Source organism: Mustela nigripes, chromosome 5 (assembly GCF_022355385.1).
Source record: "Mustela nigripes isolate SB6536 chromosome 5, MUSNIG.SB6536, whole genome shotgun sequence".
Lineage (NCBI taxonomy): Eukaryota > Metazoa > Chordata > Mammalia > Carnivora > Mustelidae > Mustela > Mustela nigripes.
Window position 1 is genome coordinate 24228406 of NC_081561.1, and position 20104 is coordinate 24248509.

The following is a 20104-nucleotide window of genomic DNA, read 5'->3' on the forward strand; positions in this document are numbered from 1 at the left end:
CGCAGCACCTTGCGGTGGCGCTTGGCGCCCCCCTTGCCCAGGCCCTTTCCGCCTTTACCACGACCAGACATGGTAGCAACGCAGAGAAAACTTCCGAAAAATGCAAAGCGGTAGTTGGGGGCAATCGCCTTATATGTGCGGATTGCGGACCTAATTGAAGACTGAAAGCGCGCGCGCGGGAACAGCCGTTTCCAGGCCCCGCCCCTCGCGGCGAGCTCGGTGACGTCACGGAGGCTGGGCCAGAGCGGACAGCCTCCCCCTCCCCGTCCGCCACCGTGCCCTCTGCAGGGACAGCTACAGCGCCCTGGGTCTCCGCCTGGGGATTTCGGACCCCTGAACCGCGTCACACTAAAGCAAGGAGAGTTAGGCACTGACTGTCTTGCCGCATGGCGTGCCTTGTGCGCTCGCGCAGGCGTCTGCGTGGGCCTGGGCGCCCCCGGCCTTCCTGCGCCCGGGAACCGGCCCTTCCCTCCGCTGGCCTCGGCGCCGGGCTCACGCGGCCAGGCGGCACCTCCGTCACCAAGCCTGGAGACTGTTCTTCCCAAAGGCGAACGCGCGCCTGATCAGGGTCCCCGAAGCGGAATGTTCGCCCGCCGCGCGGAAGCCCGCCTTCCTTCCCTGTTGATTAAAGCTTCTCGTTCTCTCTTGTGTATCCTGCCACCTCTCTTCTGCGTCCGAAATCTAAACAGGGTGCTCGTGTTGCCTTCTCTGCGCCTACTTTGCTCTCTCTTTGATTCTGGTAGCGATATTACTCCTAAGAGAACTGGCAGCTCGTGGGAACCGAAGGGTTGAAGCAAACAGAAGACCGTGCGTGGGTTCTTCCAATAGGAGGAATAGCCTTAGAACACAGTTAAGAGTATTACTAGAAAAGCAGATTTCCTAGGAGCAGAGTGGCGCAGCGGAAGCGTGCTGGGCCCATAACCCAGAGGTCGATGGATCGAAACCATCCTCTGCTAAGACAGCTTTTGCTACTGCACCATTTTAGCTGAAGCTTTGTAGCTTAGTGTCACGACAGGGAAAGAAAACAGACCCAGATTTTTTGTTTTGTTTTGTTTTGTTTTGTTTTGTTTTGTTTTGTTTTGTTTTGTTTTGTCTAACCCCGGAGTTTAAATTACTTCCTGAAAATAAACGTGAAATTGTTTACAGTCTCTAGAGATAAATAGAACGTCGGCAAAGCACAATTATTATTAACTAATATGTCTTCCCATAATAAACGTTATTTCTAGGGGTTGCCCAAGTGATCGTGCTATTGTTGCCACCAGTTATCACGACAGTCTCATTGCCACAGGAAGCCGGGGAAACGCTAAAATAAGCTGAGTGTGGCAGTGAGGGCAGGGATGGAAGTCCAGATAAATTTAATCTTCTATAAGTAATTCAGAAAGCCCCACTTGTTACGTAGTTGTGGCCATGGGGCTAGAGGGATAGACAAGAAATCTACCGGGCCGTCCCAGCGCCAAACCTTTGCAATTCAAGAGTCTTAATCTTCGAAGTAAATAAATAACAGTCTGAGCCAGAGTGTAAAGTTTTGGTGGCCACGATGGAACTCTGACCTGAGAAAACCACTTATGTGGTCGCTGCTGCCATCCTTTGCAGTCTCTAACAGGACTGTTTTCTATGCTTATTTTTTAAAGTGTATGTTTTATATATTTCTCAGAAAAGATCCCTATTCAGATATTTATGTGTCAGATACTGTGCTAAGCACAAAGTAGCCTACAGTCTAGACATACTTTCAAACAAGTATGTATAGTAGAATAAGACATTTCTTTTAAAAGATTATACACCAAATGTAGTGAGAATAAGGAAAAATGATTGTTCCTGATAGCCCCATGATCAACCAGTAATTGGATGAATTTCTAGAAGGACTCCCATGACTGAACATATACTCAAAGTTAAGATTTATTACAGCACAGGGGAAAGTGCAGACACAGCAGGAAAGAGATATTCTGATTAAGTATTCTGACAACCTAGTTCATAGTGACCCACTGCTTCAGGTACACAGGATAGCATCATGATGCAGTAATTAAGTGAACATTCCAGTATTTTAGTTTACAGAGTGTGACCAAGGGTCATCACCATGGCTACAGGCATCTGTGAAAACGAGTAAAATAGGCTTGCTGCATTACCTTTGCCCTGACAATGCACCAATTTGGAAAAGAGGTCTCTAGATAGGGAAATAAACTAATAAATAAATACAAGGAGGCATAACAGTTAAGAGTCTCTAGAGACTCAAGCACACTGCTCAAGCACACTGCACGGCACGGCAGTGAGGGAGATAGGAGGAGAAGGATTTGGGGAGAAAAGTAGAATGGCTGTATTCTGATCATCTCCCATTCACCCTAGAGGTGAAGGAACAGTCCTCCGCCCTAAACAATGCCAGATGGCCGGACACACCATGCTCAACACTGGGCAGATGAGATGGGTAGCTGTTTACCAGTCACATATACTCACAGCCTGGAGGGGGAGGGCACAGCATGGCACGCAAGTTGGCTAATAGCACACTCCCGAGTGACCAGCAAGGGCTGTGGGAGGTAAGCTTTGTAGCAGACAGAGAAGAGTGACCGCTGGCTTCCTCCAAAGGATGGAACTGGCTTATTTTCTTCCTTCCAGAACCAACAGAGAGGCGAAATCCATTAGGCTGAGGGGTTGGGATGCACCTGGTCTGATTGATAGAGGAATTAGCGAAGTAGAAAGCATATCCTATGAGAACAGGTGAATTCCCAGGACTGTTTAGGGCCCTGTAAGATTCAAAGATGTCAAAGGAGTCCTTGAAATTTTAGGTCTTCCAACATAATACCGAGCTGTGGAAGAAGAGATAAGGAAAGGGACAATCATAAGGAAGTTAATATGCAGTGCAAACAGCTTTCGATTTTATTCCTCTATGGGCAATAAGAAACTATCAGAGGAGTAATATAATCAAATTTTCTAGCCAGAAACAAAAAATCTCTGCAGCTTTCAAGTTTATGGTCTGGTCTTTGATTGTGTCTTTGTTTTTTATTTGTTTAATCATAAACTACACAATAATGTCTTTTATAATGTATAGGATTTTAAAAAATTATTTCTTCAACTTCAACTTCAACATATACAGGCACAAGTAAGCGGACTAACGTATTGGAACTTGCAAACTTGATCACTTCAGAGAGAAGAGAAAATTATCCCTTCAGCCCGCTAAACCAGGAAGCCAATTCATCTGCCCACCTCCAAAAACATGCAGTTGAAATGATAGATGGATTGACTCCCCCGGCCCCAACCATCATTCACAGCCATAACCAGGCCCATATTAGCAACACATTTCTCGTCAATAATCATTAACTGTCCAAGGCTTTCATCATCGTGATCTTCTGCTACAGATATCTGGGATTTCTGTTTCTTAGGTATCCCCAGAAAGGACATTGACGCTTGAGGGGAAAGGTCATTGACACCAAGACACCAGTCATCCTCAAGAATTCTTTTGGCTGGAGATCCTTGCCAGTGATCTTCCTGAAGATTGTGTCTCGCTCCACTGGGTTGGGTGACTGAGCCTTGGCAATCTCCTCTTACCACTCAACCCAACACTAACCATGATGGTTTAGCCACCATCTTCCTGCTTCCAGAGAGAGAGGAAGAGAACAAGTCCATAATCAGATTTTCGCAGGATAAAGGAATCTTTGAGTTAAATAATACCCATATTAAAAATGATTGCAAAATTCAAAAATATATGTATTTGAGAAATTCAGCATGTTTTTATTGAGCTCCTACTATTTGCCAGATGTAATCCTGTGGATAGGGAAAAAAAGACTGTATAAAAGACTCCATTTCTGTGCTCCAGAAACTGCTAATTTAACATCACAAATGAGCCAAGAGGGCCAAAGCTCCCAAGGCCTGGGATTATAGAAAATTAAGGTAATTCGATATGCGTATAATCGACATTATCCTCAAACAAGGTGCATGAGGTCACACAGATTCACTGATGAATTCAAAAACAGTCATCCAAAATGTTACTTGAAATCTCTATCACTTTATGGGGCCAAGCGCTCTACAAAACATTATAAACTCTATAAATATCTCGACCATACAAAGAATGGTCTTATTGCAACACATTTTTGTGTTGAATCATCTATTAACTGTAAGAATTGTTAACAGTCGAAATTTTTGTAATCCTACTAGAGTGTTTATTTCTTAATATGTGGAAGCTTCAGATAACACTAATGACCTTGGACCATTCTAGACCCCTCCTGAAACGCCAACCAAAGATTGCTATTCTTCTCCAAACAGATAGTGACACACGTGGGAAAGTGCTCCAATGTCACATTACAACAATCCAAGTAAGTCCCAGAGGAGTATGAGAAGTGGGCCCTGCAGGTATCCATGCAGGACAGCGAGAAAGAAAATGGTGCAGATGCTAAGACTTGCCTTCTGGGTGCGGTTTGCACAGTAACTGTCAGGAGGACCTTCCAAGGACCTAGAGTCTCAAAATAGTGAATGCGGACAATATGCAGTATTTTGGCAGCTTTCAGGTGCCATGAACAGCTTTTCTGCTCAGGAGTGGTAATGTCCATGACTTTTCTCCCCCTGGAGGACCCAAGACCGAAATAACTGTCAGTTCCTACCCTTCCTGAGTCCCGACTCGGTGGCCCCAAATAACCCTGATCATCTCGTTTCCCTTTCTTCAATAGCGAGAAACGCGGGTGGCCGGCGTGCTCTTTGACAACTCGGGACGGGTCGGAAAGTTCATTATACTTTCTAAGTTCTGCGGCAGAACGTCGCAGCTGGGGACCACGTGGCCTAACGGATAAGGCGTCTGACTTCGGATCAGAAGATTGAGGGTTCGAATCCCTTCGTGGTTAGTCCTCTTTATGCACTCTCCCAAACTGCTGTATTTCATGTGCTGGGAAGAATCGCTCGTTACCTGTTTTCCAAACCCATTTCTTTTCTTCTACTCTAATTTTTTTTTAATTTTTTTTTGTTTTTAATTTAAATTCTACTAGCCAACTTCTAGTACACCAGTAGTTTCAGATGTCGTGTTCAATAATTTATCACTTACATATAACACCCAGTGCTCATCACATCAGGTGCCCTCCTTAATGCCCATCACAGGGCTACCCCATCCTTCCACCCAACTCCCCTCCAGCAACCCTCAGTTTGTTTCCTAGAGTTAAGAATCTCTCATGGTTTTTTCTCCTCTCTCATGACCTCCCACTCTGTTTTCCCTCCCTTCCCCGATGGTCCTCTGCCCTGTTTCTTATATTCCTCATATGAGTGAAACATATGATAATTGTCTTTCTCCGATTGACTTATTTCGCTCAGCATAATCCCCTCCAGTTCCAACTCTAAAGAGGTCCTTCTCAAAGACCTGCGGAGAACCAGTGTCAAGACCCAAGACAGGCTGAGAGTCAAAACTGGAGCAAGGCCATCCCAGAAACTGAGGGCTCCCAAGCTCTCCTCAAATTTGGATTTTAAGAGCCTGAGTTTCATTTTCACAGTTTCAAAGGAACCCAGGTCTGTAAACCGACCGTTCTCTCAGATTTGCTGAGTCCCAGATCAAGGCCAGAGCCCAGGGGCCAGGACAGTGGGAGCTTTTTGCTTCTCCTGTTTTCCTTCTTTTCCTTCACGTTGGTCTTCTAGTCTGAGTCTGCACATCCTTGCAAGATCTGGCTGCTGAAGTCTGTGTTACTGGTTTTCACTCTACCCCCTCCTTTTCCTTCTTAACCTCCCTTTTTCCTTTGCTTTTGTTGCTGTCAAAAAAAGGATGACAACAGCCCAGATTCAAACCTAAATTACAGAACAGAAAAACATAAGGTAATGAAAAGAGCCCAGCTGCTTACCGAGTGTGTAGGCAAGCAGGAAAACAGAGAAGACCGCTGCACAAAATACACAAAGACACATTTTTGTGCCTAAAGAGCTGAATTTAATAATTTAGGATGAAGAAAAAGTAATTTCCAATTCTTGACTTCATGGTGAAACACAGTTCCTTCAGATCGCGTGAAGGATGCTTTCACTGGGTGAAAGCAATGAATATTAAAACAAGGTAATAATTGCATCTTCCTTTCCTCAGCCTCTTCTTTAGATGTCCGGTATGACTCTGGTTTTCCCTAGTCAGCTGTCGCGTCCAAATTGTACAGAGTTGGGGCTTGAGCATTTGTTGCCACGCATTGAGATTTCTCAGACTAAAAACAATTGCTATGTGTTAATGTCATGTGAAGCCACTCACTGTCCCTTCCTCACAAAACGTACCACGTACACTAAGTATCCTTTTATAAACCAGAAAAAAAGGATATACTCTCGAAAGAACGGAAATCATGAAGACAGCAGTTGTGTGTGAAGCAGGCTCAACAGTGCAAACATATTTAAAGGCCCAGCCTGACTCATGTCTACTAATACCCCATTGATTGAAGTCAACCTCATGCACCAGCCCATAGGCCAGGGCCAACACTCCACCTCTTGAAAAGCAATGGAGAAGTTACTAGACAAAGGGCTTGGATATAGGAAGGAATGAAAAACTGAGGCCAATACTCCTCATTTGAGGAGTCAATGCAGATTTACAGATTCTAGAAATCATTTATCCTTTCCTATTATCTTACACCTATTGCATTTCATCTTAAAAATGAGTTCCCAAGTGTATGAATTACATGGATTTTGAGAAAGAGAAGAGCAGTGCCTGACACTCAGGGCCAGGTCTGACGCTCACAGCTCAGCCTTGGTGTTGCCAGGAGCTGGCCTGGCCCTCACAGCTAAGCCCTGGTCAATTCCTGTGGAACATAAATAATTTTAAATAATTTCAAAGGCAAGGCCATTCTGTGACCCCTAGGAAGCAAGATAAAAACAAAAACACTGTCCATGATCATATGTCCTACTTGGATCTTCCAATCTTCCACACAAGAATTATTAAGATAACCGACCAATCATAGAGTTACTGAGTCACTTGCTAGATCACTGTGATCTTTTGCCTCCCTCATTGCAGCAAGATAATATATCCAGCTTTGTTCAACTATAGTGTGTCTCTCATAGTCTTTGGCATAAGATCAATTATCTTGAATTTTGAAGCACTAAATATCACAGACATAAGGACAATGGACAGTTTTGTGATATCTTCCTTTCATCCATCACCTAGCCAGGTTAAGGGGAGAAGGGTTAAAAAGTTGGAGACAATATTTGCATGTCACAGGAGTGACAAAATTTTCCAGTTTGCCATATCTTAACATGCTATGTTTTTGTTGAGATATGGGCTGTCTTGGGCCATGTGACAGTCTTAAATTTTTATTTAAGAATTTTATCAATATTTTCCATTGTCGGGGGTGGGGGGTGGGCTGGGTGGTTCCGTGGGTTAAAGCCTCTGCCTTCAGCTCAGGTCATGATCACCGGGTCCTGCGATCGATCCCCTCATTGGGCTCTCTGCTAGGCGGGGGAACCTGCTTCCCCCCACCCCGTCTCTCTGCCTATTTGTGATCTCTGTCTGTCAAATAAATAAATAAAATCTTTAAAAAAAATTTTTTTTCCATTGTGATTTTTTTTAACATTATATCATTTTTAGTAGTCTTCTTTTATTTAGGAGTTGTAAACCATCTTCAAACTATGTATATCATATAACCAGATATTGTTAGATAAAATTCAAAATCAGATATTGCTTCAAATTTCATGCTTTTGTAAGCCTCAATCTTCATAAGGCTTTGGATCATGACAAATGTTCTTCAGAAGAATTTTCTAGATATCAAAAGTCACAGTCAGTCGCAGGATTTGAACATGTTGGAAAGATTTCATCACCCTAACCAGGTGATCTGAAAGAACTTGGTTTCCATGAACCGTAATAAGGAAAGCCTCGTTATATGATTTTCTATAACAATTAGTTTGGTTTCTGCCTCCGTTTCCTCATCACCTGAGACAGGTGCTAGATAGAGGGGGGGGGGGGCGTTTTAGATACATCACCTCTACAGTCCCTTCGAATTTTGTGATCCTACGCTGTGTACCCGACCCCTTGTTCTAGTTCACAGTAAAGTGAAAAGAGGAGACAGGAGAGATTTTACGGGATTATGTGCTCAAATTAAGATGTAACTGGCAGAAGAGGACCAAAGAAGGGAGAAACCAGTAGAGGCTGGAGCGCGTGTAAGAGATCTTTGATTTAAATTAATCCAACTGAAATACAAAAAAGGAGAATGGTGCCTTTCTTTGCGAATTCACCGGAAGAGTACCTAAAATCTGGGCTTTTGCAAAAGGATTTTTTTTTTTCTTGCCAGAAGGAGGCGCGAGCATCACCTGCGCGCCCACCACCTCTCGGAGGGCTGGACCGCCCCTGGGAGAGCTGAGGTCACGGTTCGGGGGCGGGAGACCCAAGCCGGCCGAGGGAAGCGCGTAGGGGAAACGCCGAGGGGCGCGGTGCCTGCAGCCCCGGTGGGAACGCGGGCACCAGGGGCCTGAGGGCCTCTTGCGCGAGCAGCTCAGTGGCGGGAGAAGTCGGAGAACTAGAAGTCCGGAACTAGGGTTTCAGGCCTACAGTGGAGACCCCGGGGGCGCCCTGAGCCCCCGCCGCGGGAGCAGATTCGGTGCGGCGCTGCCAAGCAGGCCGTAGCCCCGGAAACCTCCGTAAAACGGTTAAAGAGGTAGGTTAGGTAGAGCGGTCTCGCCCGTTTTGGGCTTATTTCTCCCCCCGCTTCCGCAAAGCCCGCCGATCGTCTCGCTCACCAAGAGCTAAAACCTCACTCCACCGGCGCACTGGGGGAGCCGCACGACGAGGATGGGATTCGAACCCACGCGTGCAGAGCACAATGGATTAGCAGTCCATCGCCTTAACCACTCGGCCACCTCGTCACCTGCAGGGGAGGCCTCAGATAAGTATTATGTGGCGATGCTGAGCACGGCAACCTCCGTTGTTGATTATATGTTTTATTAATAGAGAAGACCTCTGTGCTTTCTGTAAGTGGCCTTCCTGCCTTGATAAAGGGAAAAAATAATAAAGAAGAGACTATAGTCCCGGGAGGGAGGGGTTTGGGGAGAGGGGAGTGGACCCGAGTAAAAACCAAATGCACTTCCTCAGGAAACCTGGCAGCCTCCGACGGAAGAATGGAGTTCATGGGTGCTTTGGTGTTAGAAATCAAATTGGTTTTCGTCACTCCTTTAGGCCATGGACGTTGAAAGCACCATGAAACGAGCTGTATTGTGCCTGTTATTGCAGGATCCTCCTCGGCAGGGTTCTCAGATGTCTGGTGTAGAGAACATCAGCGCTTCTTAGAAAGAGCCATCACCTCCCAGAAGTGCGAGCGAGAGACTGGTGAGGAGCCGGGGCTGGGAGGTGAAGGTCAGATCCACTGGAACTGGTCCCCAGTGTCAGACCAGAGATTTCGGGCTTTATTAAAGAATTTTAGGACCATCGGACAGAGTTTTGTTTTGTTTCGGCTTGTTTTGTTTGTTTTGTACAGGCAAATTTGATTTTAAAAAGATAATTTATTATTGTCACTTTTTTTTATTATTATTGCCTATTTCAATGCCCTCCAGACAAAGACCACCAGGAACACACCTGCAGTTGGATTAAGTTGGGATTGTTGCTGCCGCAACTAGGAAGGGCACACACCTGGAGAGACCTTGGAGGATCTCAGTTAAAGGGGGAGTTTTAAGACTTTCTTAAATACAAACGTCCTTCTGTGTTTCACATATTATGCCATATTATTAACCAAACACAACATTCTTTCATGATTAAAAAAACAAAACAAAACTCTCAACAAGTTTGATACAGAGAGAATGTACCTCAACATAATGAAGGTCATAGACAACCTTCCCATTGGATATAACTCAAATAATGAATTTATCCGAAATTGGATAACTACATGCAGAAATTGAAATTGGACCTCCATCTCACACCACTCACAGAAATTTACTCGAAATGGATTGAAGACAATCCACTTATAGTTAGAGTTATAAGATAAGAAACCATAAAACTCCTAGAAGAAATCATGAGGGGGTTAGCTCATTGATGTTTATTTTGGCAACGATTTTTCAGATATGGCACCAAAAGAAAAAAAAATCAACAAGTGGGAAGTCTATCAAGCTAGAAAGCTTCAGCACAGCAACAAGAAATCAAGTTGATGAAAAAGTAAGCTGTGAAATGGGAGAAAATATTTGCAAACCACGTGTTAAGAAAGGAGTTAATATCCAAAATATACAGAGAGAACTCAGACAGCTCAGTAACAACCAAAAAAAATCCAATTTAAAAATGGTCAGAGAACTATGTCAAACTAGACTTGTTGGCCTCCTCCTTCAGTCTTCCAGCTCCTTTGCTTCCGGGGGTCATTTGCATGGACCTTCCTTTCACAGAACAACGCTTCTCCAAAGAAAACATCTAAATGGCCTGCTCAACATCACCAGTAATCAGGGAAACGCAAGTCAAAAACACCATGAGCTATCATCTCATGTCTGTTACAATGCCTATCACTAAAACGTCAAGAGAGAAGAAGCGTTAGCAACTCCGTGGAGAAAGGGGACACACGGTGCACTGTTGGTGGGAATGGAAATTGGGGCAGCCACTGTGCAAAACATTATGGCGGTTCCTCAAAAAATTAAAGACAGCAATCCCACTTCGGGGTTTTTATCCAGAGGAAATGAAAACAGGTTATCAAAGAGATATCTTTGCCATATTATTGACCAAACACAAGATTCTTTCATGATATCAAAGAGATATCCAAGAAATATCCCATGCCGGGTGCAGCATTATTTACAATAGCCAAAACGCAGAAACACCAGTGTCAGTGAATGAATGGAGAAAGAGGAAGCTGTGCACACATACACATTCGTACTACAAGGATACGCAGAAACAGTGGAGTCTTATTCAACCGTAAGAAGGAACGTGTCCTTTGTGACAATGTGGTTAGAACTTGAGGGCATTATGCCCAGTGAGACAAGTCAGACACAGAAAGACAAATACTGCGTGGTCTCACTTCTATATAGAATCTTAAAAAACTGAACACTGAAATTTTAGAAATACAGAGTAGAAAAAAAAAAATACAGAGTAGAATGGTGGTTACCGGGGTCTGGGCGGGGGGTGGAATTGGGGAGTTGGGGGGTCAAAGGGAACAAAACTTGCTGTGAGAAGATAAGTGACTTCTCGAGAGCTGATGCACAAGCTGGTGATTATAGTCAACAATATTACATTATATAAAGTGGTAAGACACCCTATCTTAAATATTCTCGTCACACAAAAAGGAAATGGTAATTCTGTGACACGATGAAGGTGTTACGCAATGCTGTGCAACATATAAAAGCATCAACACGCTGCACATCTCCCACAATGTTCTATGTCAATTATATCTCAAATTTGAAAAGAAAAAAAAAAAGGCGGGGGGGGTACTTATTGTAACATTTGTCTTCTGTTGGATGATTGAGGCAAGGGACAAGGAAGCCGGACTTTGTCCTGGGTCAGGAAGGGAGGGCATAATTCTGTGATTTCGTATCTTCATAAATTCTATTTTGAAAAAGGTAATAGAATGAAGCTAAATTTGGAACACTAGCGGTCCCTGGCTGCTTTTCTCTTTCTCAACTACGTTCAAGGTCATTAAACAAAAATAATAATAATAATAACTCTGCATGTGTGCACGCACAGCTCTATGACGTGATCGGGATTCAAATTGCAGGCTCTAAGGAGGTACCAAGGAATGATTTAATAGATAGAAAATGTTAATTATCAAATCAATATAATAAATACCTGTAAACAGGTCAAAAAAATACAGAGTTGTACTTGTTTTTAAGCTTAAGAGAGTGACAAATTCTAAAATGTTTCTGGAAAGAAAAAAATGTATTTGGGTTTGGTGCTGTTAGAGCTGGAAACGGTCAAAACCTATGACCAGTGTTAAACTGAAGAGTTCATTGATTCTTTCATTGATTCAATCTTTCCAAGAATATTTATCAAGCTTCTCTTATGTGCCAGGCCCTGTTCTAAGTACAGGAACGAACACCATGCATAAAATCCCCTCTCCCGGTGAAAGTGAATTAGGCAGAAATAGGCAACAAATAATTAAAACCTCAAAACATACACTATGTCAGAAAGTAGCAAATGCCATGGAGTGGTAGCCAGCTGAATATGGTGGTCAGGGAAAAATCAGCTCAGTGGGCCTCACTGCTTCTAGCACATTCGAATCCAGGAGGAACTTTGGGAAAATAGCCACGTCTGGGCATTACACTGTGAGATTCTGATTCACCTGTCAGGAGTGATATTAGAAGAATGATAGTTGAACTCTTCAATGCTGGCTTAATTGTAAAGAAAGATAAAGGAAAACTATAAAAGCTAACACCTAGAAGTAATTTTCCCAATTGGGAGGTACTGGGAATTGCTCTTGATATAGCAATCACTGACAAAGCCATAAATAAATAAATAAATAAATAAATAAAATAAAAAGCTGCTTGCAAAGTATCAGTCATAGCAGAAAGCCATTCAGCTTCGGGATCTCTAGAGCCTTTGAAACCCAGGGTGGTAAACGTACTTTTTGTAAAATACCTTCCCTTCAGTGAGGGCTGGACCCAGGGACTTGCTCCTAACCTACAGAACACAGTAAATGTGATGGGATCTCACTCGCATGATTAGATTACAACAGATTGTGATTTCCGACTTTACCAAAACATTTGCACGGTTGCTTTCTCAGCTCACATGCTTTGACAAAACAAGCTGCCACGTTGGTAAGGTCCACGTGTCTGGACTCCAGCCAGCAACCAGCCCACAACTGAGGCCCTCAGTTCCACAACCTTTAAGCAACTGAATCCTGCCACACACAACGTGACTCTGGAAATGGATCCTTCCCCAGCTGACCTCTGAGATGACCCCAGTCTGGCCCATACTTTGAAGGCCGATCACAAAAGACACCGAAGCAGAAAGACCCAGCGATGCTCACCCTGGAGACCCAGAGCAACTGTAAGGTGAAGAGCATCTTGTTTGAAGTGTCAGTGCTGTGGTAATTCATGCCGGTCCTGCTGGTAATTACACATTGGATAGATAACCAGGAAACTCAGGAAGGCCTGAAGACCCAGAGAGCCTGTGGCTGGGAGGGAAGGCCATTGAGAAGGTGGAGACACAAGGTACCCCAAGATTGCCAGATCTGAGTTCAGATGTCAATCATCCCACCAGGGAGCCGCTCTAGAAGAGTCTCTTTAAAAAAAAAAGCATGTGGAACCTGGATCCAAATTTTACCTCTGAGAAAAGTCCTCATGAACAGAATCAATCCAAAAAGCATTAATAGACATGTGCTGTTTAGTACTGCAGGCTGTGGTAAGCTGCACCATGGCTTCTAACAAAGGCCCAAATCCCAATCCCCAGAACATGTGAATACATTACCTTACCTTTATAGATGTGATTAAATTGAGGATTAAAATTAAGTTGAGATGAAGAGATTATCCTGGACCTTCTAAGGATACCCAGAGAAAGGTCAGAGTCAATAATAGGAAACATGACTGCAAAAGCAAGACGCGACACAGGGAAGAGTTCTCTAGAAGCTGAACATGGCAAGGACACAAGATTCTTCCCTGAAGTCCCCAGAAAACCTGCTGACATCTTGATTTCAGATTTCTGATCTCCAGAACTGTAAGAAAAGTAGACTGTGATCTTTGAGCCACTAAATTTGTGGTCATTTGCTACAGCCGCAGTAGGAAATTAATACATTATGTAAACGTTCTAATGTTCTAAAACATTGCCATGACTTGGGCTTAGCTATGAGGAAGTTTGCAGGGCTTTTTCTAGAACGATGTTGAGAGGCCACTGGAGTTTCTGGGGGCTTTTCTTTTGCTGTCACTGAGAACACTGGAGAATATGCTTGAATGAAAGAGAGTCAAGAGAAGGAATTTAGGGTCCAATGTCTAGAGAGAGTGTTGATCACCACACATGGGACCTCTGTGACAACAGACCTTCAAGGGAAGACATGGATACTGTTGCATCCGGTCAGTAGATCTTCAAAGTGTGCGAGTGTAAATTCAATCGAAGACACATTAAAGGAGGGCCTCTGGTATGCAAACAGTGGAAACTCTCAAATGACAATGATGGTGGGGGTTTCTCTCCATGGTCAGGACATTTTCAGGTCTACAGAGGATGTGCATGAACCTCGTAGGAAGAAAAGTCACAGGTGGGGCCTGTGACATATGAACTCTTCATCACCAGAAGCACATAATTAACGCCCGTGGATCTGACTGACTTCAGGCACCAGACCAAGCAAAAACAGGCACCAAGAGGGATTCTAAGGGGGCGGTGGGGGAATAGTCAGAGACAATTTTCTCTTGGCCAAGGACTCTATGTTGATTTGGTTGTGGATTTGGAAGTAAATGGCATGTGTAGAATTCCAGAAGGTGAGTAAAAGAGTTAGAAGAACCACAGAAGGAAAACTGCCCTTGGATGATGAGGTCCCAAAGAGATGTGGACTCAGATTACTGGGTTTAGAGCCCACAGTGCTCACCATAGACTCCTACACTAGATCTTAGCCAAAAGGCCAAGAAGCGATCACCAAAGAGTCCTTTACCCAGGAGATTTCTGATGGAATTGTTATGCACATTCTTGCTCCTGGCCCTTACATTTTGAGGAGCTACAGGAGTAGAAAAGAAGGAAGGGTTTCTGGCACAAAAACTGTTAGGGCCTTAAGACTAAAGCAGATAAGATGGACTTTGGGATCCTGGGGAGTCAGTGTGAGTGCTCTTCAAGGACACAAAGGTGGTATAAAAAAGTCATTCTTCATAAAGTGAGAAGATAGTAAGAATTACAGAACGCTCTTTAGATGGAGAGAGCGTGAGTGGAAAGATCCTGCCCACACACAAGGATGCAATAGCGATTTGAAATATGGGGTGAGGTCACCAAAACCAGAGCAGGTCCCACCGAGATTTGAACTCGGATCGCTGGATTCAAAGTCCAGAGTGCTAACCATTACACCATGGGGCCACATTGCACTTGTTCCTGACGGAATATCTCTGAATATTCAATGCAGAGTTTTTCATTGTGTTCAGCACGTTGTGAACTATAGTTAGAATTTCTTAAATATTAATAGAAAATCTGCTGTATCCCAGAGAGCAAAGCAACTGGGGCGCACACGCATCAGGAGCTTCTCAAGGTCACGTTCATGTTAGAAACTAATGGAACCCGAACCCAGAACTGAGGTCTAGGGTGTGAAACAGTACTTAGGGCTTTCGGACGACAACCTGCTTCCTCTGCGAAGGAGGAGGGGCACAGGAGGACCGACGTAGAATTCCAGAAGAAAGCGCAGAAAACAGCGTCCCCTTGCAGTGTCGCCTCGCCGACCGTGCTGCGCTTGCGAGGTGCGCAAGGGCTCAGGTGTTTCTGGCCAAGTCAATGCGCAGGTGTAACTTAAGGGGGAAGGACACGAAAAGGTTGAGAGGTCCCACCGAGATTTGAACTCGGATCGCTGGATTCAAAGTCCAGAGTGCTAACCATTACACCATGGGGCCACGAACAGCCGCTCTCCAAGGCAAGCTTTTGGACGCTCTTTACAATGAGTGGCATGTGAGTGGCACTTGAGTACCTGTCCGGGACAGGTGGAGAAGGTTCACTGTCCCAGAATCCAAGGAGGCAATAAACTTGCTCCGCGGGGGGTTGGGGGGGGGGGACCCAACAGAGCTTATCTTTGCCTGGAACTTTCCCCAGGGTCCACGAAGGGCTTAGTACCGCATTCTTGGAAAAATCTAAACTTTGCATATACTAAATTCCTAACCTGGACAGTGAACATTTGCTACCTATGGGTTTATAGAAGAAACTGTCAACACCAAAAAATCTCTTAGGACATGTGTGAATATAGAAGATGCAAGAAAAAATTTAAATATAACATGGGAATTTTCTAGTAATTTCAAGGATTAAGAACTTTCACATTTCTAAGTTATTTTTACTTTCTTCTTTTGGATTATCTTCATTCTGTAATGGATCGATTGCAAATGTAATAAAATAAATTTTTGTTACATTTACTCTTATTTATGTTGCATATACAGTATTGTGTATGTGTTAAGTTTTATACAGCAAAACAGCTTTGTTTTGTTTTTTTTTTTTTTTTTATGAGATTTAGCCAAGATCTGAAAACAATTTTGAAAATTCTCTATCCTGTACTTCCTCTCTGCAATTCTGGCTTACTGAGTGGAATGATAGGAGGGACCCAGGAGGAGGAAAGATTGGAAATTTCTGTTTTGAGATATTGATTCCAAAACACCAAAGGTGCTCAGGAGTAGGATCGTAATGCCCTGCAGGAACGTCAAGCGGAAGAAGAGGCAAGCAAGGTTTCAGAAGTCAGACCCAAGCTGGATTTCAGATAAGGAAATAGAAAATTAAAGAAAGAATTAACCCTGGGCCTTTTTTTCAGCATCTTTATACAGTGGTCTCAGAAATGCCTAGTGTTTTCCCAAAATCATTTTCAAAAATATTCTTCACCCATTGCTACACTGAAGGACTAGACTGCCTGTTTACATTTCATGGGGAAATATAATAATACCCAGGAAAACGGTGTATATTATGCTATTTTGTGTGCTTTGCTCTTTCCGAAATTGGTCCAGCAGGTAACACCTGGAAAGAAAACACTACTCCGTAGTCGGCAGGATTCGAACCTGCGCGGGGAAGACCCCAATGGATTTCAAGTCCATCGCCTTAACCACTCGGCCACGACTACACGACTGCTGACTGTTTGTCTGGATAATATTCCCATGAGAAATAACACCTTTCCAGTTTACAAAATGACCTTTCTGTTGACTTCCATGACAACTGCTCTGGAGTACCTGCCATCACACTAAAAAGAACACGATTTTGAATATCGAGACGCTGGTAACAGACGTTATTACAAATTGTAACGCTTGCCTGACCTGCGAGATACCAAAGCGATTGCTAGGGTGGCACTCAGTCCCTACCAGGTGTAATGGCCCCCTAATCAGAGACTGAATATCAACACACTAACCAGCCACACTGGAGAGATTTGCCTCTGTTAAAGACAGGAAACGGGATTTGCAAAAAATTACCTTGGGGATTCTTACTCATCCAGAACTGGTCCACAGACCCTTTCTGATAGTGACCAACTTTATTCACTCCCTTTTTCGAAAATCTGCTTTTGAAGCAAAAGAGTTACAAGAAGGATAGCAGAGGATGGTTTCGATCCATCGACCTCTGGGTTATGGGCCCAGCACGCTTCCGCTGCGCCACTCTGCTCACTCTGAAAGCATTACCTTTTTCCATATTTAAATTGCAAGAAGATAAGCTTTGGCGCCTTCTGAATTTTCTGGTTATTTTTCAGTGATCGCTGCCAAGACAATAAGGATACCTTGATCTCCGCTCCAATAGGATGATGTTTCGGCTCATTAGAAAACAAAATGCATGCCGATTGGCATAATTTCTGAAGAAGAAATTGCAAGAGGGTTAACTTTAATCTTTCTCAGCCATATTCGGATACAAGAAACACAGTTACCTCACAGTATTTTTAGTTTGTAAATTTTTAGGGAAAATATTTTTACCCCTGCCCTGGTTTATGAGAAAACGGAACGTTGCATTGGCCGGGAATCGAACCCGGGCCTCCCGCGTGGCAGGCGAGAATTCTACCACTGAACCACCAATGCCCCACAAGCTAACGTCCTTTTATTTGTCCTCATAGCTACAGTTCCATTGTCTCTGCCTTATTAGTAAAACATTGATATGGTATGTTTTTTCTCCTGGATTCCTTAAATCCGATTAAACAAAAAGCTATACCGAAACACTCTGAGAAAATTTGTGACCTAGAAGAAAGGTGAAACTGACATGTGGCCCTTGGAGACTTTTGAAGGTGAAAAACAAGTATAAATACCCAACATATAAAACTGTCTTTCCTTCAAGACAATTATCATACGATCTCACTGATATGTGGAATTTGATAAACAAGGCAGAGGATCATAGGGGAAGAGAGGAAAAAAATGAAACAAGAAGAAACCAGAAATGGAGACAAACCATAAGAGACTCTTAATCTCAGGTAACAAACTGAGAGTTGCTGGAGGGTGAAAGGTAAGGATAGGGTGGCGGGGTGATGGACATTGGAAAGAGTATGTGCTGTGAACTGTGTAAGACTGATGAATCACAGACCTGTACCCCCTGAAACAAACAATGCATTATATGTTAATAATATATATCTATATCTACATCTATAGATATACAGATATAGATATACAAAGTCTTTCTCCATCCCCTCCCCACCATCCTTAAATCATTAATGAAAACAAATTCTGAAAATATCTCATTTTTATGATGCAAACCAATTCAGTTAACTACTAGGTCACAGCACTCAATCCAAGTTTGAAACAAGTTATCTTATTTTGGAAAAAAGACCTATTGTCATTCTGCTATGAGGACCCAAGCTTGGGCAAGGAAGGGATAGTCATCAGAAGTGAGAATAGTAAAGAAAATCCTGCTGAGGTCCATGTGGGGTCTTGGAATCAAAAGCCAAAGGGAGCCTGGAAATAAAATAAGAATTAAGGCCCCTGTTTTTAAGGACTTTTCAGTAGTTTGGAGAAAAAGCCAACACAGAAAAACATTAACGATGGATGAAAATTATCTTTACCGAAGTGAGTTTTGAGCTTGGGTTTCAGGGAGGTAACGAACTCCGAATCTGGATTATATGAAGCAGGTGAAAGCCAGGAGGTTTTTCACATGCCTCTATCTTGCTCTAGACTCTATCTTTTCACCTCTTCTTCACAACAGAGAACTTACAGTATTTACTTGGCAGCTGTGATTAGGATGCTTTGAAGGGGAAGAATGGCAGGAAGCTACAGCAGCAAATTGAAAGGCTATCAATGTTGATCTTAAAAGAAGAATTTGGGCCATAAAGTAGGTTTCTCCAAATCCTAACAGAAGAAAACAGAACTGGACAGAATAAGGCATATAAATCACCTTGGTACTTCTGAGGGAAACCGTGTTGTTTTTCATTTCTTCTTCCCCCTAAAAGGATACCTACAACTGACCCCAACGTGATTTGAACACGCAAACTTTCTGATCTGGAGTCAGATGCGCTACCATTAGGCCAGGAGGCCACAGTGAGGGAGAGTTAGGATTTAAATCCTAGTTAATGCTTTATCCTTTCCTTCAGGTTCTAAAGATTTGTCTTTTTATTGGCGGAGTTAATCATTTTTGTCTGCTCTATCCATAACTTCTCTAATGCTTTGTTAAGAAAGAAAAGGAATTTTAAAAAAAAGGAAAAGAAAAGAAAAGAAAGGAATCAACCAGATTCAATATTGACGCAAAAACCCAAATGCTTCCTTTTGGGGGGAAAAAAACTCAGTGTTTTCTCATGCTCAGTCTTTCCACTTATTAAAGTTCTTCTGTTTGGAGACAAATCCCATACTTATTGGGTTTAGATCCACAGTGAAATGAGAGTCATAATGGTTATACATTTTGCACTACTACTTTTCCTACAATTCACTAGACTCCTCCCTCTTCTGAAACAGGCCCCCAGCCCTGCCCAGCCCTGCAGTGCCCACCCTGGCCAGGCACCACCTCCCTCCTGTCTCAGCGTCTACCAGTTCCATACTCAACCTGCTGAAAAGCTCAGTCTCCAAAGTCAAGTTTAAATGACATCTCCTTGCAACTGATCAATCACTAAACCCTACCTGTGAAACGAATAATACACTGTATGTTAAGTAATCGAATTTAAATTTTTAAAAATAAAAATAAATAAATAACATCTCTTCCTAAAATTCTCACTTGCTCCTCTCAGTCAGAATGCGTGGGCCTTCTGGTCTGTATAGAAGGCCACGAGCGACAAGTCAGAGCAGGATCTCCCTCCAGCCTTGTGAGTCTCAGAAAGCGCTCCCTGGAACTGGAGCGTGACATCAGTGGGACACTTGTTAGAAATGTTCATCTTTGTCTGCACCCCAGAACCACCGAGTCAGAAGCTCTGGAGGTGGGCCCTGGAGGTCTGTGTTTTAACAAGTTCTCCAGGCGATTGTGATTCAGGGGACGGTTTGAGCATCACTTCCCCAGCCTGGAGATGACATACTTTCCTGTCTCAAGAAAATAAATGTCCAGTCTTCTTCCAGGGTGTAGGAAGGGCAATGGATGAGTGGGCTTGGGCTTCTACAACTCAGGGCCACAGATTGGGTTCGGGAGTCTAGAAACAGATCAACCCCTGTCAGCAGGGTTTCTAGATGGTTCTCTTCTCCTGGGGTCCAC

The 20104-nt window shown here is 43.5% G+C and overlaps 8 non-coding genes across 8 annotated transcripts; 2 read left to right on the top strand and 6 right to left on the bottom strand.

Moving 5' to 3' along the window:
• The first annotated feature begins 884 nt into the window (after nucleotides 1–884).
• TRNAM-CAU (transfer RNA methionine (anticodon CAU)) lies at nucleotides 885–956 on the top strand. Its single transcript has one exon. It is a non-coding gene; the product is annotated as a tRNA-Met (tRNA).
• Nucleotides 957–4750: 3794 nt separating this feature from the next.
• TRNAR-UCG (transfer RNA arginine (anticodon UCG)) lies at nucleotides 4751–4823 on the top strand. The gene has a single exon. It is a non-coding gene; the product is annotated as a tRNA-Arg (tRNA).
• A 3873-nt stretch (nucleotides 4824–8696) lies between these two features.
• On the bottom strand, nucleotides 8697–8778 carry TRNAS-GCU (transfer RNA serine (anticodon GCU)). Its single transcript has one exon. It is a non-coding gene; the product is annotated as a tRNA-Ser (tRNA).
• Nucleotides 8779–14794: 6016 nt separating this feature from the next.
• Nucleotides 14795–14866, bottom strand: TRNAQ-UUG (transfer RNA glutamine (anticodon UUG)). Its single transcript has one exon. It is a non-coding gene; the product is annotated as a tRNA-Gln (tRNA).
• A 452-nt stretch (nucleotides 14867–15318) lies between these two features.
• TRNAQ-UUG (transfer RNA glutamine (anticodon UUG)) lies at nucleotides 15319–15390 on the bottom strand. The gene has a single exon. It is a non-coding gene; the product is annotated as a tRNA-Gln (tRNA).
• Nucleotides 15391–16509: 1119 nt separating this feature from the next.
• TRNAS-UGA (transfer RNA serine (anticodon UGA)) lies at nucleotides 16510–16592 on the bottom strand. Its single transcript has one exon. It is a non-coding gene; the product is annotated as a tRNA-Ser (tRNA).
• Nucleotides 16593–17050: 458 nt separating this feature from the next.
• On the bottom strand, nucleotides 17051–17122 carry TRNAM-CAU (transfer RNA methionine (anticodon CAU)). Its single transcript has one exon. It is a non-coding gene; the product is annotated as a tRNA-Met (tRNA).
• A 333-nt stretch (nucleotides 17123–17455) lies between these two features.
• Nucleotides 17456–17526, bottom strand: TRNAG-GCC (transfer RNA glycine (anticodon GCC)). The gene has a single exon. It is a non-coding gene; the product is annotated as a tRNA-Gly (tRNA).
• Nucleotides 17527–20104: the final 2578 nt, after the last annotated feature.